Source organism: Panthera leo, chromosome C2, assembly GCF_018350215.1.
Source record: "Panthera leo isolate Ple1 chromosome C2, P.leo_Ple1_pat1.1, whole genome shotgun sequence".
NCBI classification, from domain to species: Eukaryota; Metazoa; Chordata; class Mammalia; order Carnivora; family Felidae; genus Panthera; species Panthera leo.
Window position 1 is genome coordinate 34,665,479 of NC_056687.1, and position 26,191 is coordinate 34,691,669.

Consider the following 26,191-nt stretch of genomic DNA (forward strand, 5'->3'; position numbering starts at 1 on the left):
CCTGCATCAGGCTCTGTGCTGACAGCTCAGAGCCTGGAGCCTGCTTCAGATTCTGTGTCTCCTTCTCTCTTTGCCCCTCCCCTTCTCTCTCTCTCTCTCTCTCAAATAAATAAACAATAAATTAAAAAAAAAAAACAAAAAACAATTCTATAAGCTCAAAATTGTGCCTTCTAGTTAGAAATGCCTCCATAAGTGATAGGAATTGAGAAACATTTTGAACCATATACTTGGAAACCAATTTTAGATAAATACGAAGGCCTTCCCAGATTTTTTGTGGACAACAGTATGATAAGACAAGGACACAGACTTAAGAGCTAAGCTGCCTGAGTTTGGATCTCAACTCTCCTGCTCACTAATATGTGATCATGGGAAGTCAATCTCTGTGCTTCAGTTTCCATTTCTACAGGGTGGGAATGATAATAGTATTTGCTTTCATATTGAAAGGATTAAATGACTTAATACATATAAGATATTTAAAACTGGACATAGCATATAATAATCACTTAATAAATGGTAACATATTTCTGCACAAGCAATACTATAGCAAAGAAAAGTAATGTTTTTCATATACAATGCTCTCCAATAACCTAGATTAGTACAAAAGTAAGAAAGCGTTAAGATCTTGAAGATAGTTCACACATACAGGGGGAATAAATATTACGTCACTGAAACCTGACTTGGAATGTGATGGACACTAACACTGAGTTGCACTTTTCAAAAGGAAGCCTCTGATCAGAGACCAATATGTTCCATACATAAATGCTGGTAAACAAATGTTTGTGACCTATCCACAAACAAAAAATACAGAAATCGGGAAAACATGTTTAGAAAGTTCAATATCAGTTTGAAAAATATAATCATAAGAAATTGGGCTTTATATTTGGTATTTAATTTTTTTTTTATTTCTTTAGAAAAATATTCTAGTTGTATTGTATGAAGCTTTCAATCCATGACTGATGACAGGGGAAAAACAAGAAAAAAAACTTTCCTTTGATTAGCCTTGTGCTATATACAACCAGAACCATTCTCAGAAAATCCTTTATCTGTGCAAATGCCCCAATGGGTACATACTAGACACTCCCAAATTCTCAGTAAACAAAACAGAACAAAAACAGAATAGGAATTGGAACTGACTTGGAACATTTTAATGAAATTATACTTATTTTACATATTCAAAGTCAAAGCTAAATTATTCAAGTAGAGCCAATCTATTGAAACTGCATTGTAAAATAACCATGCCGAATTATTTAGAGACAAAAGACAAACTGTGAAGTATGAGAAAATTGACTAAAATAGGACCCTGTTATTTTTTTTTAGGTAGAAATGTCTTCAGAGTTGCATAGGTTGAGCCAACTGACAATAAAGAAATAGGCAATGGATGACTCAAAAAACTATAAAAATGTCCATTTACTATACAAAATAATCTGGGTGCTTTACTACAAACCCAACCATGCTGTATTCTTCAGGACATGAAATTCTAACACTCATATGTTAATTTTTCACACTTTGGACTTTGAATACAGCCAAATTCTGGTCTCAGTTCTATCATTTATGAGCCATATGACCTTGGGCAAGTCACTTTTAGAAACTGTTTCATTTTCTATAATATAGATATAATAAAACTTGTCATTGGGAAGATATGACATTAAAACAATATCAAGACCATGACAAGAAGGGTAGCAGACCAGGGTAACTCAGTTAATTCAGACGGGAGGAGGCAGAGTTGTACTATTGTGGCTGTGTCTAATGAAAGTCAGGGCAGGTAATCTTACCCAACTCTGCCTTCACTCCAATAGGATTTAGTGCAATGCTGTAATTGCCCCCACTTAAAAGACAAAGAGCTCTGATAATTTTGAGGTGAGTGAGTTATAATTATAATGGATTGTAATGCTTTAGAATACTGCTTCTGTTAAAATTGATGACAATCATCTTAAAAATGAACTTCTGCAATATTACATTTCTAAATCCCATATTGCCTATACTTTGTTTTTACTCAAGAGAATTACCTTTAAAACTACACTATTGGAGAAAAAAGGAAGCTAACCTAAATCAAATTCAGAAAATACTGTTTTGACTAGATTCTTGAAGGCCAAAAACAAAAAGAATTGTACATAAACACTATATTCTAGTTGATAAATTTATTTTTCACAGCAGTATGGACTAAGTATTCTAAAGCTACACTGCATGTATACTGCAATTTGTTGAGCAAATAAGTAAATAAATTGTAGATAATGGGAGCCGGATTTCATTCTGTCAGAGATAGAAGTTACAAATAAGCAATGGGGGAAGGGGAGAATAAACCCTGTGGTTCTGAAGTTAAAGTCAGAGATAGTGAAATGAACTCACCTACCCCCTCAAACACACACACACACACACACACACACACACACACACACACACACAGATATTTTTAACATGTATACACATGGATTTGTATTACACATATATTTCTTAGCTCTGTCTGCTGAGAGGACATGAAAGCAATAACATCACAGTAACAACAAGCATACCCAGCACCGAGATCTTAGATTCTGAAAACCATTCTCCAACAAAAAGAACCAGGGGTCCTTGGATAAATGGCTGATTCTAGGGCTGGATAGAAAAAAATCCAAGATAAACCTAGAGAATTTGATAGGACCAGAAGGAGTGTTAAAAAGGAGAAGAAAAAGAAGAAAGACGAGGTGGTGGAGGAGGAGGAGGAGGAGACTATGGGATCATGTCAAAAGGGCCCAAGGAGCAGGGTGCCTGGATGGCTCAGTCAATTAAGCATCTTAATTGATGTTAATTAAGCTCAGTCAATTAAGCATCTAATCAGCAATTAAGCCAAAATTCTTGATTTTGGCTTGGGTCAAGATCTCACAGTCATGATCTCATGGTTCACGAAATTGAACCCTGCATCAAGCTCTGCACTGAGCATGGAGCCGCTTAAGATTCTTTCCCTCCCTCTCCCTCTGCCCCACTCCTGCTTGTGCTCTTTCTCTTTCTCTCTCAAAAACATATACATTTAAAAAAAAATTTTAAACAATAAAAGGACACAAACCAAGCAGAAAGATTCTCAAATAGTCAAAGCAGGATCCATTGAGCAGCAAAATAAATAATTAGTATTGGACTGTTAGTAGCATAAGCATACCTCATTTTATTGTACTTCACTTTATTACACTTCACAGATACTGCATTCTTTGCAGACTGAAAGCCTGTGGCAATCCTGCATCAAGCTAGTTTATTGGCAACATTTTTCTAACAGCATTTGCTCACTTTGTGGCTCTGTGTCACATTTTGGTAATTCTCACAATATTTCAAACTTTTTTTATGATTAATATATTTGTTATGGTGATCTTTGATCAATGGTCTTTGATGTTACTATTATAATTGTTTTGGGGTGCCATGAACCACACCCATATAAAATGGTGAACTTAACAGATAAATGTGTGTGTTCTGTTTTCTCCATTGACTGGCCATTCCTTATCTGTCTGTCTCTCTTCAGGCCTCTTTATTTCTTGAGACACAACAATATTGAAATTAGGCCAATTAATAGTTCTACAAATGGCCTCTAAGTGTTCAATTGAAAGGAAGAGTCACATGTCTCTCACTTTAAATCAAAAGCTTGAAATGGTTAAGCATAGTAGGGAAGGCATGTCAAAAGCTGAGCTAAGCCAAAAGTTAGGTATCTTGTACCAAATAGCCAATTTGTGAATGCAAAGAAAAGATTCTTGGAGGAAATGTAAAGTGATACCCCAGTGAACACACAAATGATAAGAAAGTGAAACAAATAGCCTATTGCTTATATGGTGACTGTTTTAGTGGTCTGGATAGATCAAACCAGTCACAGTGTTCCCATAAGCCAAATCCTAATCTAGAGCAAGGTCCTAACTTTCTTTAACATTATAAGAGCTGCAGAGGAAAGCTGCAGAAGGAAAGTTTGAAGCTACCAGAGGCAGGTTCCTGAAGTTTAAGAAAAGGACCTGTTTCCTTAACATCAAAGTACAAGGTGAAGCAGCAAGTGCTAACATAGAAACTGCAGCAAATCATCCAGAAGATCCAGGTACAATAATTAATGAAGGTGGCTACAGTAAACAATAGATTTTCAATGTATTGAAAAAGATGCTTCTGGTGGAAAAAGATGCCATCTAGGTCTTTCATAGCTAGAGAGAAGTCAATGCCTGGCTTCATATCTTCAAAGGAGAGGCTGACTTCCTTGTTAGGGAGCTAAATGCAGCTGGTGACTTGAAGTTGAAGCCAATGCTCATTTATCATTGTGAAAATCATAGGGTTCTTAAGAATTATGCTAAGTCTATTGTGATTATGATGTATAAAAGGAAAAACAAAGCTTGGATGACAGCACATCTCTTTATGACATGATTTACTAAATATTTTAAGCCTACTATTGAGACCTATTGCTCAGAAAAAAAAAAAAAAAGAAAAGAAAACTATTCCTCTCAAAATATTACTCCTTATCAACAATGCATCTGGTCATCTAAGAGCTCTGATGGAGATGTACAAGGAGATTAATGTTGATTTCATGCCTGCCAATATAAGATCTATTCATGCTTCCAACCCATGGATTAAGGAGTAATTTTGACTTTCAAATCTTACTATTTAAGAGGTGCATTTTTATAAGGCTATCACTGACATAGATAATGATTCTTCTGATGGATCTGGGAAAAATCAATTGGAAACTTTAGGGAAAGGATTCACCATTCTAAATGCCATTAAGAGCATTCGTGACTCAATGGAAAAGGTCAAAATGTCAGCATTAAAAGAAATTGATGCCAATCTTCATGGATGACTTTGAGGGTTCAAGTCTTCAGTGAAAAGAGGTAATCACAGATGTAGTGGAAATGACAAGAGAATTAGAATTAGAAGTGGAGCCTGAAAATGTGATTGAGTTGCTGCAATCTTATGATAAAACTTGAACAGAAGAGGAATTGCTTCTCATAAATGAACAAAGAAAGTGGTTTCTTCAAATGTAATCTACTCCTGGTGAGATAATTTGAAGATTATTGAAATGACAACAAAGGATTTAGAATATTAAATAATCTTAGTTGATATAGCAATAACAGGGTTTGAGGGTTGACTCCAATTTTACAATAAATTCTATTGTGGGGAAAATGCTATCAAACAACATCAATGCCACAGAGAAATTGTTCATGAAAAAAAGAGTCAATGCTGCAAAATTTGTCTTATATTAGGAAACTGCCACAGCCACCCCAACCTTAAGTAACCACCACCCTGATCAGTCAGTAACCATCAATATCAAAGCAAGACCCACCAACAGTAAAAAGACTACAACTTACTGAAAATTCACATGATGGTTAACACTTTTTAGCAATAAAGTATTTTTGAATTGTCACAGACTTTTTTTTAGCTATAATTCTATTGCACACCTAATAGACTACAGCATAGTGTAAACATAACTTTCATATGCATTGGGAAACCAAAAAATTCAGTGGACTCACTTTATTGTGATATTGCTTTATTGCAGGAACTAAACCTGCAATATCTCTGAGCTATGCCTGTAATAGTATTTATAACTCAAAGACCAAAGTAAATATTCACACGTACATCCTAATATATATAATTTATTGACAAAATAATGAGGGAGAAAGGAAAGTGCTTCCTACAGAAAAATTCTAAATAATTTATTCTCTCTCCAAGAGGTGGAGCTTAATTTTCTTCCACTGGAATGTGTGCTAGACTTTATTACTTGCTTCAAAATAATAGGCTATGAAAAGAGAAAAACAGGAACTTTACAGTGGAGAAACCTGTCAGATTCCACCTTAAGTGAAAAAAATTGACACCACTGGTGATAAGACATGTTGTGATACAACCCTTGATAGGGTTTGATAAAAAGCACATTTCACTTCTGATATTCTTCCAAAAATTTTTTAGAATTTCTAATAAGTAAATATCAGATAAAACTGAATCAACGATGGTCTACAAAGCACCTGATCAATATTCTTAAAAATTATGAAGGATGTAGGGCACCTGGGTGGCTCAGTTGGTTAAATGCCAGACTTCAACTCAGGTCATGATCTCACAGTTTGTGAGTTCAAGCCTCATGTTGGTGTCTGTGCCGACAGCTAGGAACTTGGAGCCTGCTTCAGATTCTGTGTCTCCCTCTCTGTCTCTGCCCCTCCCCTTCTTGCTCTCTGTCTGTCTCTCTCAAAAATAAATAAACATTAAAAAAATATGAAGGATGTGAAGAGGAAGGAAAGACTGTGATACTGTCACCAGCTGAAGAAGGCTAAGGATACATGATGACTGAAAGTTAAGTGGTATCCCAGCTCTCTTGATTCAAACTATACTACAAAGCTATATTAATAAAAACAGTATTGTACTTGCTCAAAAACAGATATGTAGATCAATGGAACAGAATAAAGAGCCCAGAAATAAACCCATGCTATATGATCAACCAATCTATGAAAAAGGAGACAAGAACATACAAAGGGTAAAATACAGTCTCTTCAATAAAGTATATTGGGAAAATTAGACAGCTACATGCCAAAGATTGAAACTAGACCACTTTCTTACACCATGTACAAAAATAAACTCATAATAGATTAGTGAAAGACCTTAATGTAAGACCTGAAACTATAAAAATCCTAGGATGAAACATAGGCAATAGATTCTTTGGCATTTGTCCTGTCAACATTGTTTTGGATATGCCTCCTCAGGCAAGAGGAAAAAAAAAAGAAAACACAAATAAATGGGACTACATCAAACTGAAAAGCTTTACACATTGACAGAAACCATCAACAAAACAAAAAAGACAACCTAATGAATGGGAGAAGATACTTGCAAATGATGTATCTAATAAGGAGTTGTTACTGAAAATATAAAAAGAATTCATACAACTCAATAACAGAAACAGCAGCAGCAGCAACAACAACAATAATGAGCCTGATTAACAAATAGAGGACCTGAATAGACATTTTTCCAAAAAAGACACACAGATGGTCAACAGGAATGTGAAAAGATGTTCCATATCGATAGTCATCAGAGAAACCCAAATCAAAACCAAAATGAGATACTACCTCACACATGTCACAATGGCCGTTATCAAAAAGATAAGAAATAATAGGTATTGGTGAGGATGTGGATAAAAGGCAACCCTTGTGAACTATTGTGAGAATGTAAATTGGTACAGCCAATATGGAAAACAGTATGGAGATTCCTCAAAAATGTATAGCAATCCAGCAATTCCATTTCTGGGTATTTATCTGAAAAAAAGAAAAGAAAAAGAAAACACTAGTTTGAAAAGATATGTATACACCTATGTTCACTGCAGCATTGTTGACAATAGCCAAGATATGGAAGTAATGTGTGCCCATCGATAGATGAATGGCTAAAGACATTGTGGTATATATATGTGTGGTGTATATATATATATATATATATATATATATATACAATTGAATATTACTCAGCCATAAAAATGAATGAAATCTTGCCATTTATGAAAATGTGGTTGGATTTAGAGGCTATTGTGCTAAGTGAAATAACCTAGAGAAAGACAAATAACATATAATTTTGCTTATATGTGTAATCTAGAAAACAAAACAAATATACCAGCAAAACAAAACAGAAACAGATTCATAGATACAGAAAATAAACTAGTGATTGCCAAAGGGGAGATCGGTGGAGGCATGAACAAAATAGGTGAAGGGATTAAGAAGGACAAACTTCTAATTATAAAATAACTTAGTTATAAAATAAATAAGTCACAGGGATATAATGTACAGCAGAGAGAATATAGTCAATAATTTGCAATAACTTTATGTGGTGTGGCAACAGATAGTAACTAGACCTATAATGATAATCATTTCATAATGTATAAAAATATCATCACTCTCTTTTACACCTCAAACTAATGTGATATTGTATGTCAATTTAATTCAACTTAAAAATAAAGATTAATGAAAAAAATATATAATTCTGACATATAAAAATTTGTGTTTGACATTAATTAGAAGTTCATACACACATATATATGTACATACATACAGTTAAACTGATATCCCCTGGAATGGATCATGGAATTTAAGAATGTGAAATATTAACAAAATCTACAAGTTAGTTAATAGCATTGTACCAGTGTTAATTTCTTGATTTTAATACATGTGTTTGTATAAGATGTTAGCACTGAGAAACTTTCATGAAGGTATATGATAACTCTTTATACTGTCTTTACAATTTTTCCATAAATCAGAAATTATTCCAAAATAATTCCCCTTTAATCTATAATATCTACATTTCTAAAATCTTAACATTTGTTAATTTTGGAGAGAAAATACATACAGGTTTCAAAAACTATTGTCCTATTTATTTTTCTGTAATTTTATTTTTTCTAAAAGAAAAATACTGCAATATTAATTTTCCCCCTTTCATTCAATGATATTTAGTGCTTACACAACCTTAGTTAACATTACATAAAAATATATAATAATGTTTTAATAACATCATAGTAAAAATTCTGACTCTAGTGAATTAAGTGTAATGGATTTTTGGAGCCTCTATTAACTCTGAGTTTACAAGACTGCTGCTTAGTTATCTAGTGGCATAGTGTTCTGAGAAATTTAAAGGAACTGCTACAAGTGCCTAATTAATCCTTACAAAGTTGAGATAATCTGATTCATTAAAAGAACAATGTGTGCCTGGTACTGAACTAGAAATTTTTAATTACCATTTTGTACTTTGCTGATAACTTGATCTTCAGTGAAAAAAAGTGACTGTCTCTAGGTGACGTATCAAAAAGTTTAAAGCACAAAACTTCAGGAAATATAAGAAATCTCAGATAAATGACCTAGATTTTCAGAATTTATTTTTCTCATTTTGAAGTCATTTTCCTTACACTGTATGATTCTTAGGGCAATTTTAATAGAACCCCTCTTTCTAACACAAAATTTTCGTAACATTGAGTCACTTAAGCATTGAATACCTTGAAGTTGCTTTCTAATTTAATTCTTCCACTATTTGCTTCCATCTATTTTCTTCTAATGTTAAATGTATCCTATTTTCAAGATTTTCTTTTTTTTTTTTAATTTTTTTTAACGTTTATTTATTTTTGAGACAGAGAGAGACAGAGCATGAACGGGGGAGGGTTAGAGAGAGGGAGACATAGAATCTGAAACAGGCTCCAGGCTCTGAGCTGTCAGCACAGAGCCCGACGAGGGGATCGAACTCACAGGCTGAGAGATCATGACCTGAGCCGAAGTCGGACGCTTAACCGACTGAGCCACCCAGGCACCCCAAGATTTTCTTTTTTATTAGCAGTTGTAGTAATCCCTTTTAAACTTGAAAAGACTCACAGTGTTCCAAGATATTACAGTGAAACAAAAGTTAGTTACTTGGTATTAGATTTAATACTAGGGATTTTTTTAAACAAACATCTGTCTTTACATAAAATTAATAATCTACATGTGAATTTACCTATATCAAAACATCTTTTGAGAACTTTTTCAGAGATAATTAATCTTGTAGATATCTTTGCATTACTTCCCTTCATGAACACCTCCTAAATTAACTTTCATGTGGAAAAGTAACAATTTCTAGGCCAATCATATTAAATTATTTCATGAGAGAGTTTATCATTTCACCTGACTCAATATTCTACTACTTATACCTTTGATCTAAAACCTGTTTGACAGATAAAAGTTGAAACTCTTCCTTAGTGGGATGAGGTTAGAAAATTCTTTAAGATCTAAGAATAGTTCTAATATAAAAGGATTGAAGGGGGGCCTGGGTGGCTCAGTAGGTTAAGCATCTGACTTCAGCTCAGGTCATAATCTTGCAGTCTGTGAGTTTGAGCCCTGTGTCAGGCTCTGTGCTGACAGCTCAGAGCCTGGAGCCTGGTTTGGATTCTTTGGCTCCCTCTCTCTCTGCCCCTCCTCCACTCACATTCTTTCCCTCTTTCAAAAATAAATAAACACTAAGAAAAAATAAAAAGATTGTAGAGGCCAAATTTGAGGTACACATTTCTATGAAGTTACCACTGCCTATTAAATAACAGATACTTTTGCAGTATCCAGGTCTTTTTTTCTTTCTTTCTTTTTAACTTTTTTTTTCTTACTTTTTAAGTGAACAGTATTTAGAATTGAATTTGGTGCTCATTAAAATTGATACTCCCCTAGAGTAAAGTAGTTTAAATTAAAAAGATATACATATGTATGTGTATAAAGAAACTTTGATTCAATATTTTACCATAAACTGGAATTTCTGCAGAACTATATATAGATTTCTTAATATTCCCATGGCCCATCTCTATTATTAAGTTCAGCTGGGACTTCAGCTTCAAATGAGATGTAGTAATAAGTACTAGATTTACCCTCCTGTGTAAAACAACAACAACAACATCAAAATCAAGGTGCTGGGCATCAAGCAACCGAAGAGAGTAATCCCTGAGAAATAGAAAACATCTGAGGTGACCCCTACAAATGTAGGGGCTTTCTGCCATGAGAGATTTCCAAGTTATGGTTCAGAGAAGAAGAACACAGGAAGAACCTAGCCTGAGGAAGTGGAAGTCCAGAGAGAAAAAGCAGCCTAGAGTTTACAGGGCAACACCATAAAGGAGGGACCTGCACAGAAAAATAACCCAGACTCATGCAGAATGATCCTGCTGAATATTCCACAGAGAAGTGATCAGTGATTGTATTTGAGGAGACTGCCAGAGGTAGTAAAAAGCATCCAAAAGGATTAAAGCAAATAGTGCACAACATTGACACAGGCCAGGAAAAGTACCTGTTCCATACAGCCATACCAGAAAAACTCATAATTCATGTAGCATTGGGTAGGGTACTCAGAAGAGTCTTGTCTTAGTAGTGGGGGATAGTTAGCCCTATACTGGGCACTTTTTTGGAGCCACCTAACAAGTCATAAAAGCAAGACCATAAAGGATCTATTTCCAAGTAACCTTACTGCATACAAGAATGAAGCTTAAGGTAGAATCTGAGTGAGCCCTTGCAGAATTTGCTTCCCCTCTCTGGAACCAGGTCACCATGGCAACTGGACTGAAATTGATGAGAGCAATTAGAGTTTTTGAATTTGGTGGACCGGAAGGGCTGAAATTCCAGTCGGATGTGGCAGTATCAACTCCAAAAGACTATCAGGTTCTAATCAAGGTCCATGCACGTGGTGTAAACCCAGTGGAAACATATATTTGTTCTGGTACTCACAGGATAAAACCACTCTTACAACCTATACTCCTGGTTCAGGTGTGGCTGGGGTAATAGAAGCTCTATGAGATCATACATCTACTTTCAAGAAAGGTGATGGAGTTTTCACTACCAGCACCATCTCTGGGGGCTATGCCGAGTATGCTCTTGCAGGAGATCTCACTGTTTACCCACTGCCAGAAAAACTGGACTTTAAACAAGGAGCTGCCATCGGTATCCCATATTTTACTGCTTATTGAGCTCTGCTCCACAGTGCCCATGTGAAAGCTGGAGAAAGTGTTCTGGTTCATGGGGCTAGTGGAGGAGTTGGACTGGCAGTATGCCAGATTGCTAGAGTTTGTGGTTTAAAGGTTCTGGGCACAGCTGGTACTGAGGAAGGACAAAACATCGTTTTGCAAAATGGAGCCCATGAAGTGTTTAACCACAGAGAACGTAATTATATTAATAAAATTAAGAAATCTGTCGGTGAAAAAGGAATTGATGTGATCATTGAAATGTTAGCCAATGTAAATCTTAATAATGATTTGAATCTTCTGTCACATGGAGGGCGAGTAATAGCTGTTGGCAGCAGAGGTCCTATTGAAATAAACCCACGGGACACCATGACAAAGGAATCTGGTAAATTGGGGTTGCTCTCTACTCATCAACTAAGGAGGAATTTAGGCAATATGCAGCAGCCCTTCAAGCTGGAATGGAAATTGGTTGGTTGAAACCTGTAATAGGCTCTCAGTCAGTATTCATTGGAGAAGGTGGCCCAGGCTCATGAAAATATCATCCATAGCAGTGGAGCTACTGGGAAAATGATTCGTCTCTTAGAATGATTAAGTCATGTATTTCTTGTGTAATTAGAAGTTTCCTGCCCCAGTTTTACTTATACTACTTTTGCTCTAATTAGCATTCATTTGATTTAGTGAGTTTCTTATATTGAAAAACAAGATTTATCTTTAGAGATCCGAGCATTGGAGTACAATTTATTTTATAGTTCACAATATGCTTTATGCCTCACACCAACCTCTAATCAAGGAATCATCATAATGGGAAGTAGAATGTTATAGCCATTTGGCATTGGGTATTACAGAAATTCCTGGTACTTGATAATTAATTCCATACCTTGGACTAAAGCAAGCTAATTCAAAATAAGACTGCATGATTTCCAAGCCTACTTGTCCTTGTAAAGGATCTTCAGTATATGTTTAGCCCAGAACTATATTGGACTCAAGATTTTCTAGACTAAACAAGACCCCTTTTCCAAACTAATCTCATTGGCAAAGTAAACAATGTCCACACAAATTTGTTTTTTTAAAAAATAGTTTTCCAATATTTACCCAAATATTAGAACATTCACTATGTTAATTGTTGATTACTAATTATCCATATATTCTGTGAAGATAACAGCCTTATCTTTGTTATAATGTGATAGTAGGTCCATAGTCTCTCCAGACAGATACTTCTTGATGATTTGATTTTCAAAGTAGATTTAGAATTATCTGTGTGATGGGAGTCATATATTTTTCTTTAAATTACTAAACAAATTTGACATATTAAGAGTGGGTGGGTTTTGTTTTCATAGCATGGTAACTTGCAGTAAATTCTGTAGAAAAATAAAAACTGTGTTTATCTATTTCATCCTTATATAATACTTGCTTTACATCACATCTCTTTTACGTTGTTCCTAATGATTAATGCCTAACAGTGTTCTGTGTTTGAAGTCTTTATCTAAACTAAATAAATGTCATTAATGTTATGTGCAAAAAAAAAAAAAAAGAATGAAGCTTAAGAAATATTTATAAGAATGGATGCTTGGGTAGCTCAGTCAGTTGAGCATCCGGCTCTTGATTTTATCTAAGGTCATGATCCCAGGGTCATGGGATTGAGCCCCACATCAGGCTCCATGCTGAGTGTGGAGCCTGCTTAATATTCTCTCTCTCCCTCTGCCCCTCTCCCCTACTTGTATACACACACACACTCTCAAATTAAAATAAACAAATACATAAAACTGCTTTAAAAAAACATAAAGAATATTTATAGGCATAAGAAGACTCAGAAAGTAAAATCCACAAGGTCTGTCACCCAACCAAAGATTTGAAGACATGCAATGAAACAGAAAGATATGATCCATACTGAGAATAATCAATCAATCAAACCTGATTTAAAACTGACATAAGTGCTAGAATTAGCAGACCCAAAGAATAAACACAGTAATTATGCCTTGAATACATGTGTCTAAAAAGTTAAGTAGAAATATTGAAGATAGGAAAAAGACCCACATCAGACTTGTAGAGATGAAAACTACAATGTCTAAATGAAAATTAAGGGTACTGAAGAAAAAGCAATAGACACTGTCCGAAATTTAAAACAGAAAATATAATTTTAGAACAAGTGCAAAGCTCAAGTGAGCTCTGGAAGAACTTCAAGCAACCTTTTAAATATGTAACTGGATCCCTGAAGTAGTGAAAAAAGAAGGGGCAAACAAAACAATCTAAAGAAACACTGGCCAATGTTTTTCAAATGTCATGAAAATTAAACACCCGTATTCCAAGAAGCTAAATGAGCTTTAAGCACAAAAAGTAAAGAAAATCACATCAACACACTTCATAATACAATTGCTTAAAACCAGTTATAAAAGGAAAACTCTTAAGAGCAGCCAAAGGAAAAGAGATATGTATACAAATAAAAGTTAGGAAGAAAGCAGAATTCTCACTGGAAAAATGCAAACAGTGGAGGAATATCTTTAAAAATGTAAAAGAGAAGACAGAAAACCTAGAGTTTAATACTCAGTGAATATATTTTTCAAAAATAAATGAAAAAACAAGGGTAGTTCAAATATATAAAAACTGGAAAATAATTTTGAGGAGACTTACACTACAATAAACTGAAAAGAACTTTCTCATGCAGATGAAAAATGATACCAGCTGAAAGTATACATCTAAAGGAATTAAGATTACCAAAAAAGGTAACTATGTGGGTAAAAAAAAAAATTTTCCTATAATTTAAATTTCTTCAAAAGATAATTCACGACTTAAACAAATTCATTGTGTTTTATAACATGTATAAGTAAAATAAATGAAAAAATACTAAAAGACCAGGAAGTAGAAATGGAAGTAAACTATTGTCAACTTACATGTACATATAGTGATATAAAATCACTTAAAGTCGAATATGTTAAGTTAAAGATGTATACTCAGTATACATCAGTATAAACCTCAGTACAATCAATAAAATAAGAAAATAAAGAAGTATAACTAATAATCCAAAAAAGGAAATGAAATGGAATCACTAAAACATACTGAGTCCACAAGAAGACAGAAAAGGCAGGAAGTAGAACAAAGAGCAGAAAGGACAAAAAAAAAAAAAAAAGGAGATGATAGACTTAAATCTAAATATATGAATAATCATACTAAATATAATAGGTCCAGACATTCCAATTAAAAAGAGATTGTCAGATTAGAAGACCCAGATCAATGCTGCCTATAATAAATTCATTGTAAATATAAATATACAAAAGAGATGCTATGCTAAAACTATTCAAAATGAAGCTGAAGCAGCCATATTAATATCAGACAAAGTACATTTCAAGGCAAATAATATTACAGGAATAAAGAAGATTACTTCATAGTGATGAAAGGGTCTACTTATCAAAAAGACATAATAATTCTAAATCTTTGTGCATCTAATACCAGATTTTTGAAATACATAAAGCAAAACTGATAGAACTGAAAGAAGAAATAGACAAGTACAGTATTACAGGTAGATATTTCAATACCTTTCTCTCAAAATATGATAGAATAAATAAACAAAATCAGTAACAATATGGAATTTTTGAAGAATATTATCAACACACTGACCCAATGGACATTGGTTAAATGCACACTCTTCCAGTGCACATGGAAAATTTTCCAAAATAGACTATCATGGATAATAAGAACAAGTCTCAATAACTTTAAAAGATTAAAATTATAAAGAGTTTGTTCTCTGACCACAATGGAATTAAATGAGAAAACAAGAGAAACATATCTGGAAAATCCCTGAATATTTGATAATAAATAACACATGGGTTAAAGATGAAATAGTAGAATTGTAAAATATTTTATAATAAATTACAATAAAAACACAGGGTTTCTGGGAGTACTTAGGAGTAAAGCAGTACTTAGGAGAAAATGCATGCATAGCTCTAAACACCTGTTGGAGAGGAAAAGTCTCAAATCAATGACCTCAGCTTCTATTTTAAAAATTAGAAAAAGAAAGCTAACTAAACCAAAGTGAGTAGAAGAAATTAAAAGACCAAAATAGAAATGAATGAAATAGAAAACAAAATCAATAGAGAAAACCAAAAATAAACAAACCTAATTCATTGAAAAGGTTGATACAATTGGTAATCCTATAACCAGATTAATTAAAGGAAGGAAGGGAGAATAGAAGTATGTTACCAATATACCAATATGAAGAATGGAAGCAGGGACATCACTATGGATTCTGCAGATATTAAAAAGACATTAAAATATTATTATGAGAAACTTTAGCCTATAAATTCAACAACTGAAACAAAATAGAAAAAGTTTTTTAAAGACAAAAACTACTAAAGCTTATTGAAGAAGAAATAGATAATCTATAAATATATATGTATATATGCATGCATAAACACACAAATATGTGTGTGTATATATATATATACATACATATATGTGTATATATATATACACACACATATATATACGTATATATATATATATATATACACATATATATATGACATTCAATTTTACTAAGTAAACTTCCCATGAAGAAAGCCCAGATGGTGTCACTGATTAATTCTATCAAACCTTTAAAGAAGAAATTATACCAATTCAACACAAACTCTTCCAGAAAATTAAAGAATGGGAAATACTTCCAAATTCATTCTATAAGGCCATCATGACCATTAAACCAAAACCAGACAAAGACATCACAAAAAAGAAAACTAAACATGAATATCCTTCATAAACCTAAATGAAAAAAATATTTTTAGAAAACTAGTAAATAAATTTCAACCATATATAAAAGGGATAGTGTATCATGAACAAACAAGTAAGATTTATCTAAGGAATGCAAGGTTGGTTTAACATTTATGAATTAATATAATTCACCACATGAAAACAATAAAATGAAAAATCATGTGATCATTTCTATAAGCACAGGAAGACAATGTGACAAAATCCAACATCCATTTATGATAAGAATTCCCAGCAAACTGTGAAGAGAAGGGGCCTTTCTCAACCTGACAAAGGTCATCTACAAAAGTTTTTCTGCTAACATACTTAATGGTGAAAGACTAAATCCAGGGACAACACAAGGATGCCCATTCTCATCCCTTCAATTCAATATTGTTTTGAAAGTTCTGGACAGTGCATTTTGGAAAATAAATAAGTTGTCTAAGTTGGATAGAAAGAGAAAATGCCCTTAATTACAAATTCTGTGATTGTCTATATGGAAACCTGTAAAATATCTACTAGAATTAACAAGTGAGTTTAATTAATTACAGAATATGAGATCAAAATACAAAAACCAATTGTTTCTGTACACTAGCAATTAATGAGAGGTAGTTGAAATTTTAATTTTTAATTTTTATTGTTATTTATTTATTTGAGAGAGAGAGAGCACACAAGGCAGAAAGGAGGGCAGAGGTAGAGAGAGAAAGGGAGTGTTAAGCAGGCTCTACTCTCAGGGTGGAGTCTGACTTGGGGCTTGATTCCATGACCCTTGGATCATGACCTGAGCCAAAATCAACAGACACTGAACCAACTGAGCTACCCAGGCACCACAAGAGGTAACTGAAATATTTAAAAGATTGCAACTGAAAGAACATTAAAAAATATGAAGTACTTTGGAATAAATCTGGTAAAAAATGTTCAAGTTCTGTACACTGAAAGCTATAAAATATTGCTTCAGCAAATTAAAGAACACTTAAATAAATGTAGAGACATATTAGGTTCAATGATAGGAATAATCAATGTTGTTAAGATGACAGTTCTCCCTTTACTAATCTATAGAATCAATGCAATCCCAATTAAAATCCTAGTATACCTTTTTTTTTTTAGAAATTGCTAAGTCAATTCTAAAAAATTCACATGGAAATTCAAAGGACTTGGAATAACCAAAACAAGTGTTTAAAAGAAAAATAAATATTACCTGATTTACAATACTTATTATAAAACCATAGTATAAAGACAATGTGGTCTTGGGGAAAAGACAGATAAATGAGCTGTTGGGACAGAATTGAAAGTCCAGTAATAGACCACACCAAGCAATTACTTGATTTTTGACAAAGGTTTAAAGGAAATTTGATGCAGAAAGGATAATCTTTGATACATGAACAATTGGATTTTTACATTTATTCCATATAATCCATACTGCTAATTAAATACAAAAGTCATAAAAGAGAATCATAAAACTAAATTGTAAACCTAAAACTGTAAAAATTATAGAAGAAAACATAGGAGAAACCATTCTGACCTTGGGTTAGGCACAGATTTCTATGTTTTTGAGGTTATTTATTTATTTAGAGAAAGAGAGAGAAAGCATACGCATGGAAGCTGGGGAGGGGCAGAGAGAGGGAGAGGGAGAATCCCAACCCGGGTCTTCTCAGTGTGGAGCCTGACACAGGGCTAGATCTCATGACAGTAAAATCACAACCTGACCCTATATCAAGATTTGGATGCTTAACAACTGAGCCACCCAGGCACCCCCTAGACAAAGATTTCTTTTATTCAAACACAAAAGCTTGGCCCATAAATAAATATATTGATAAATTTAACAATAAAATTATTATTTTTTTTTATTCTTTCAAAGACACTCTTTAAAGAATGAAATGACAAGACCCAGGCTGGAAGAAAGTATTTGCAAAACATTTATCTTAAAAAAGACTATAACTAGAATATATAGAACTTACAAAACAATGGTAAGGTAGTTTGACTCCTGAACACACTCTTGGCTCTACTGTCTCCTGGACAGTACAAAGAGTGTTATGGAATTACCAAGTAGACCAACTAGGCTGCAGTAGTAAGATCATATAGGGAAACTAGGCAGCAACATCATGTTAAAGCATGAGGCATGCTGGAACCAGGAAGTAACACTGAAAATGGTGGAGAAAAGTAATGCAGGATTACACAGGACTGGGGAAATGATTTAGTTAGATTGTGTACATAGTATGATCAGTCTAGCAAAGCTGTTCAAAGCACAGGGTGTAAAGCTTGCTGTGCCTGGAGTAGAGGTTACAGCATGTAGTTCTACTAGGGTATCAAGATCTTTGTTCAGAGAATGTGTTTTAAGGGACTTATTCCTAATGGAAACTAAAGTACTATATATACATTTGGAATCATGTTTGAAGACTTGAGACAAATGCACCCTTAGAGGGCAGATGCAGAAAATCCAAAAAAGAAGACAAAGGAGACAGAAGTCTTAAGGTAAAAGAAAAATAATAATATTTACAGATATCAAGGGAAGAAAAAGTTTCAAAACACACCTCATTGAAAATTATAGAGAAGTCAAGAAGGGGACATTAAGAATCGATGGTTAGATGATTAGTTATGACCAGTAAGAGTGTAGTACTGGTAGACTGGTGGGATAGGGAATGGATACCCATGGGGACAAACTAGATCTGGAAACAGATTGTCCAGGTTTAAACACTGATTTCATCCTAAAAAAAAAAAAAACAAAAAAAAAATTGCAACTTTGGCCAAATTTCTTAAGCCTTCTGTCCCAATCAAATGGGGATAATATAATAATAATCACATCATAAATTATAAAGATAAAATAAAAACTTTGTCACATAGTGTACAGTAAAACTAGCTATAAAAATCATATATTCATTTGAGAAGTTTAGTTATGTAAGGCAAAAGATAAATAGATATAGTTCTCCTTTTTCTAGGCCACACCAATTATGGAGAAAATTTAAATATTTATGCTACTATAGTAACAGATACCTCGTCCTAGGTCAGAAATGGTTTTTTAATTGGGATTAGAATTCCACCTGCTTTCCTTACTTTCTGCCCTTAACTCCTGAATCAAGAGAAAGTATTTCTTAATAGTCCCCTTTTGTAAAATATATCTTCTGTTGGCTATCCCTGATACTCCCAACCCTGCACTCTTTCTTTCTTCAGCATGTATGCCACTGATTGCTAATTACTGACCTCTAAGATGAGATCATGCATGCAATGAAGCTATAAGAAAGATGTACTAAGAAGAACATATGGAACATAAGTATTCTTAAATTATATCACTGTCAAGATTTATTCATAAGTGATATATTTTCCATTATTATATTTATAAAAATATATTCATTAGAAGAATATATCTGTGAAAAAATATATTCATTCTTGTGATTATACTATCTTATGACCTCAATCTTTTTTGTCTACACCGCAGTCTTCCACTCTAGCAATAAAGAGGGCAGAGACAAAAATAAATATTTTCACAAAGACTTATATAATCACAATAAAATCTGGTCAACTAAAACTAAATAGTCAAACAAATTTGGAAACTAATAAGTTAGTGAATTGAATTCTGGCAAATTGTGTTCCCTGCTTGCCCTTGCATTCATTGAGATTTCTTTTTATCCTTGTAAGGAATTTCCTCCCTTTTTATTTAGACTAGTTTAAGATGAGTTTTTTTACTTGCTTTCAAAAAAACCTTGACTAACATATACTCTCGTATCTGGCTCCTTTCCAAATGCATGTTTCACATCTTCCCTTTCAATGTCAAACTTTTTAAATGAGTTTATAATAACTTCATTACTTCCCTTCTCAGTCATTCCTAGTGGTTTCTACCTGTACTACACTGCCAAAACTAATCTAACCACGGTTGCCAGTGAGTTCTACGTCAATAAATCCAGTAGAACAACTGCAGTTTTTATTTAACTTGATTTTTCAGCAGCATTTGACATTGTTTCACCCTGGAAATTCTTTCCTTCATTTATTTAATATTTTTTCTATATTTTCTATTGATTTAGCTGTACCTTTTTGATCTCCTTTGTCATATCTTTCTTACCTGATCCTTAAATGTCAGAGTTCCTCTGGAATTTCTTCCTCACTACTGTTTTTTTTGTTTTGTTTTGTTTTGGTTTTTTTTCCTTTTTTTCTCTCTGGTTTTCCTTTTTTTTTTTTTTTTTTTTTTTAAAGAAATGTTATCACCACATACCCAGTTACTCAAGAGAGAAAATTGGGACTCATGCAGTCATCCTTGGTTTCCTTTTCTTTACTGCCCCTATAAAAGAGTCTACCTTCAGATTGCTCTTAGGCTAACCACTTTTCTCAGCTTTACTGCCAGCCACCCTGTTCTGATTCCCACCATCACAGTCCCACCTGAACTTACTACAATGTTTTTTTAAGTGATCTACATCCAATTGATTTCTTCTCTAAACTATTCTTTAATCTCAGCTACAATGTTAAAAAAATTTAAATCATAAAATGAAATAATTCTTACTTAAGACCCTTAACAGCTTTCTAATATTTTTAGAATGAAGTCCAACAGGGCTTCCCACAGTGCAGATGGTTCCCACCTGTTATCTTCAACCTCATCCCTTACATGCTTCCTTCTTTATATTTCATTCACATTTGGTTTCTTTTGGCATTAGTAAGGTACTATTAGCTCTTTGGCCTATGGGCCCTCAAGTGGACTGACTTCCCTGAGCCTGGGTAGCCCATCCCATTCCCCACTTTCACCACATTAATATGCACTCATCTTTGAAGCCTTAAGTAAGTTGTCATCACCTTGGCTCTTATCAAACACAAGGCTGGGTTTCATGACATCCTTCCCATCTCTTTTGTAATATCTATTACACATACAATTATTTAATATCTGTATTTTCTTCAATATTATAAATTCCCTAAAGGCAAAGGCCAAAGCTATTTTATTGCTGTGTCTCTAAACCTAGCCCAGGCCAGGCTGATAACAGATGTTAAAAAAAATATGAAATGAATGAGTGACTTTTTTCCAGAATCCATTGTGTGACTATAAACTATATTATATTTGTAAACTATATTATAAGCTTTTCCTTGAGATAAAGCAAATGCTTTTCCTAAACCAAGGTGGTCCTTGCATTGATGGCTTGAAGTTGTAACTATACAATGTGAATAGATAAAAAATCCATTTGCCCCAAAATATCTTACCTGGTAATCTATCATAATTCTCTTCCTTAGTATTTGTCCTAAAACTGACCTGCTTTCACCCACATTCACTTGGAATCCCTAATTATGGGATGAAGTATTAATTGCTTTCCAAAAAGTCAGTGTGAAATGCATATCATTTTTTTTTTCCCTGGGGGCAGAAACCCACTTCCCTGTCTTCAGCCAATTGGAAGGTTTATTAGATTTGCTAATTGTTAAATGCTACCCTTGAGGATATGAGAGAAAGAACACATAGCTGTTACTAGGGACTGTAAACTTAACCCAGAAAAATAGGGCCTTTCTGACCTTTATGTTTTGGAATGCTAAGTAAGAAAATTGGCCATCAGAAAGAAGGATGACAATGAAGACTAAGTTCCTCACAAGTTTGTATAACCAGCCCAAATGCCTTTAAAATGGATATGTATTTTGAAGTAATCCTTTTAATATGTAATAACAGGGTAGTACCTAGTTATTGCGCCCTTGGGCCAGGTTTCCCTGATAGCTCTGTCATTGGCCAACTGAAGGCAGAATAAATGAAATTAACTCTCCAGGAATAAATGGCACCAAACTCCATGACATAGATTGGAAGGAACCCAAACACAGGCTTTAAACTCCATCTTAAAATGAAGGCCAAATCAACAAAATGGCCTGTACATAAATACGATTTGAAAAAAGAAAAATGAAAGAAGGCAGGTAAGTAAAATACAATGGTGCTCAGTAGTAGACAGTAAAAGTACTACAAGGGAAAAAAGCATATCAACATACAGAATCTTACCACATTTCATCAATTCTATGGTATGTTCCTTCTCTATATTTCTCATCTATGAAATGAGGATGTATTTTACAATTGATGATGTGTCAAATTTAAATGGAAATATGTTTTATTTCTTAGTGGTGCATATAATGATGTGTCTTATAATCAATGACATCTTAGAATGATTGATTGAAATACAGTATTTTCTTATAAATATATCCTGGTGGCACATGTTCATTGCCATATTTTCAATTCATGTCATAAACATTTTTATGTTTGGCATAATTGCCACATATAACCCGTGAAAGAGAACAGGAAACTTATGTAATGGATATATTTGATGGAGAGTTAAAACATGACAAACCTCCACAGATAGCAACAATCCAGAAAGGGCAATAAATTCTTGAATTTGAATAGATCAGTAAAGACCCTGTATTCTACAGAAACAAGTCATTAGATTTATACATAGAGAGAGGAGGGAGTGTGAGGGGTGAAGGTAGAGAGAAACAGAGAGAGAGAGAGCGAGAGAGAGAAGGAGAGAGAAAACACACATGATATGCAGATATGTAAAAGCACCAACCAATATAATTTTCTTCTATTTAAAGATGACAGGAAAATCTCTGAAGTTAGGTAACAAAACTTTCTTTCCCTTTTTCTTTCTTTCTTGCTTTTTTTTTGTTATTGTTGTTACTTAGGACTTTCTTTTTTAAAGTTTACACTGAGTGATAATTAGTTGAGTTGGAAAATGCCAAATGGAAGTGAAAATCTAACACAGGCTGCATATGAATGTCTTCTCAGGAAATTCTTGTAGATTTTTTTTTTCCTTGTCAAGCAGTGTATGTCGGTGAATTGTACCTAAAGAAAGATGACTATCAGACTGGTGGCACCAAAACTAGTCAAAATATTCTTTTTTTTTTTTTTTTTTTTAATCAAAGAAAATCAAGAGAATCAAGAATAGCAGAGAAAGGTAGAGGGCTTTATGCTAAAAACAAAAACAAAAACAAAAAACCCAAAAAACAAAAAAACAAAACAAAAAAACCAATCCTTGCACAAAAAGCAAGAACTAATCACAAAGAAACCTCAGAATTGCCTTCCCATAAATGTTCTTTACAAAGCAGTGCATTATTTTACAAGTCACTATTGATCAAAAGTTAGTTTCAATAAGGTATTTCTATCACTGGAAATGACTATTGGACTCTTATTTATTTGTATAAGTTTTTCCTGAAAAAATACAAAGATTTTAAAAATATTTGTTCTTGGGGCACCCGAGTGTCTCAGTTAGGTGTTTGACTCTTTATTTCAGCTCAGGTCATGAACTCACTGTTAATGAGTTCGAGCCCCACATCCGGCTCTGTGCTGATAGTGCAAAGCCTGCTTGGGATTCTCTGTACCCCTCTCTTTCTGCCCCTCCCCTGCTTGCACATGCACACACATGTGCTCTCTCTCTTTCTCTCAAAATAAATAAATAAACTTAAAAAATGTATTTGTTCTTGAATGTTGCAAAAAACTCCTCAATTCAGAAGAATTGAGAGCAAGTTGAAACAGATTCTTCTTCCTCTTCCCAACCACATCAGATTAAGAACTGACTATAAGCCTTATTTGTTGTTGTTGTTAAGTATAATTAACATACAATATTTTATTAGTTTCAGGTGTAAAAACATATTTCTTTAACATTTGCAACAACGTGGATGGAACTAGAGTATATTATGCTAAGCAAAATAAGTCAGTTGGGGAAAGACAAATACCATATGATTTCATTCATATGTGGAATTTAAGAAACAAAACAGATGGACATAGAGGGAGGGAAGCAAAAATAAGGTAAAAACAGAGAGGGAGACAAACCATAGGAGACTCTTAAATGCAGGGAACAAACTGAGAGCTGCTGGTGGGGTGTTGGGTGTGGGGATGGGCTAAATGGGCAATGAGGAGGACAGTTGTTGGGATGAGCACTGGGTGTTATATGTAAGTGATGAATCACTAAATTCTATTCCTGAAATCATTATTACACCATATGTTAAGTAACTTGGATTTAAATTTTAAAAATATAAGGGAATTATAAAGTATAACATAAATATAAATTAATGAAACAAATACAAAAAAAACATATTGCTTTAACAATTCTATACGTTATTCAATGCTCACCATTGTAAATGTAGTCATCACTTGTCACCATAGAACATTATTACAATATTATTGACTATATTCCCTATGCTGTACTTTTCATCTCTGTAACTTATTTATTTTATAACTAAAAGTTTATATCTCTTTATCCCCTTTATCTATTTCATCCCCTCACCTCCCACCAACCTTCCCTCTGGTAGCCATCAGTTCACTCTTGTATTTAAGGGTGTTTTTATTTGTTTGTTTGTTTGTTTTTTTAGATTCCTCATATAAGTGAAATCATATGGTATTTGTCTTTCTGTGTTTGACTTATTTCTCTTGGCAAGTCCATCCATATCCATCCATGTTGTCACAGATGGCAAGATCTCATTCTTTTTTATGGCTGAATAACATTCCATTATGTATATAAAACTTCCTTATCCATTTATCTATCAATGGATACTTGGCTTGCTTTCATATCTTGCTTATTATAAATCATGCTATAATAAACATAGGGATGCATATATATCTTTTCAAATTAGTGTTTCTGTTTTCTTTGAGTAAATACCCAGTAGTAGAATTATTTCTATTTTCTTTTTTTAAATTTTTTGAGGAAACTCCATACTGTTTTTCATAGTGGTTGTACCAACTTACATTCCCACCAATAGTACCATAAGGGTTCTTTTTTCTCCACATCTTTGCCAACATTTGTTATTTCATTTCCTTTTACTTTTCTTTCTTTCTTTCTTTCTTTCTTTCTTTCTTTCTTTCTTTCTTTCTTTCTTCCCTTCCCTTCCCTTCCCTTTCCTTTCCTTTCCTTTCCTTCTCTTCTTCCTTCCTTCCTTCCTTGCTTCCTTCCTTCCTTCCTTTTTCTGATTCTAACCATTCTGACAATTGTAAGGTGATTCTTGTGGTTTTGATTTGTATTTCCCTGATGATTAGTGATGTTGAGCCTGTGTCTTTTTATGTGTCTGCTAACCACCTGTAGGTCTTCTTTGGGAAAATGTCTATTTAGGTCCTCTGCCCATTTTTTAATGAGATTATTTGGGGTTTTGTTACTGAGTTCCATAAGTTATTCATATTTTTTGGATATTAACCCCTTATTGGATATATCTTTTACAAATATCTTCTCCCATTCAGCAGATTGTCATTTTCTTTTGTTGATGGTTTCCTTCACTGTGCAGAAGCCTTTTGTTTTGGTGTAATCCCAATAGTTTATTTTTGCTATTGTTTCCCTTGCCTGAGAAAACATATCTAGAAAAATGTTGCTAAGGCTGTTGCCAAAGATATTACTTCCATGTTTTCTTTTACCAGTTTTATGGTTTTAGGTCTCATATATAGGTCTTTAATCCATACTTCTAATGTTTATTTTTTGAGAGAGCATGAGCAGAGAAGGGGAAGAGATGGGGACAGAGGACCCAAAGCAGGCTCTGTGCTGACAGCAGTGTGCCCGATGTGGGGCTCAAACTCAAGAACAGTGAGATCAGCTGATATCAGATGCTCAACCAACTGAGCCACCCAGAGGCCTTGGTCTTTAATCCATTTTGAGTTTATTTTTGTGTATGTTGTGTAAAAGTCCAATTTCATTCTTTTCCGTGTAGCTGTCCAGTTACCCCAGCACCATTTATTGAAAAGAGTGTCTCTTCCCCATTGTATATTCTTGCCTCTTTGTTATAGATTAATTGACCAGATAAGTGGGTATATTGCTGGGCTCTCAATTCTGTTCCATTGACCTCTGTGTGTATATTTGTGCCAATATCATATGGTTTGATTGTTATGGCTTTGTGTAGTATACCTTGAAATCTAGGATTGTGATACTTCCAGCTTTGTTTTCTTTCTCAAGATTGCTTTGGCCATTCAGAGTCTTTTGTGGTTCCATAATGAATTTTGGTATTATTTGTTCTAGTTCTGTAAAAATAAATAAATAAAATAAAGTCCTGTTAGTTTTCACCAAATAAGCTTTATTTTTTTTTTAATTTTTTGTTTAATGTTTATTTATTTTTGACAGAGACAAACAGAGCATGAGC

At 33.7% G+C, this 26,191-nt stretch overlaps 1 long non-coding RNA gene and 1 pseudogene across 7 annotated transcripts in view; both read left to right on the plus strand.

The window, feature by feature from the left end:
- Positions 1 to 26,191, plus strand: part of LOC122198901 — a 277,047-nt gene that overhangs the window by 8,887 nt on the left and 241,969 nt on the right. The window lies entirely within an intron of this gene.
- Positions 10,995 to 11,992, plus strand: LOC122198900 (annotated as a pseudogene).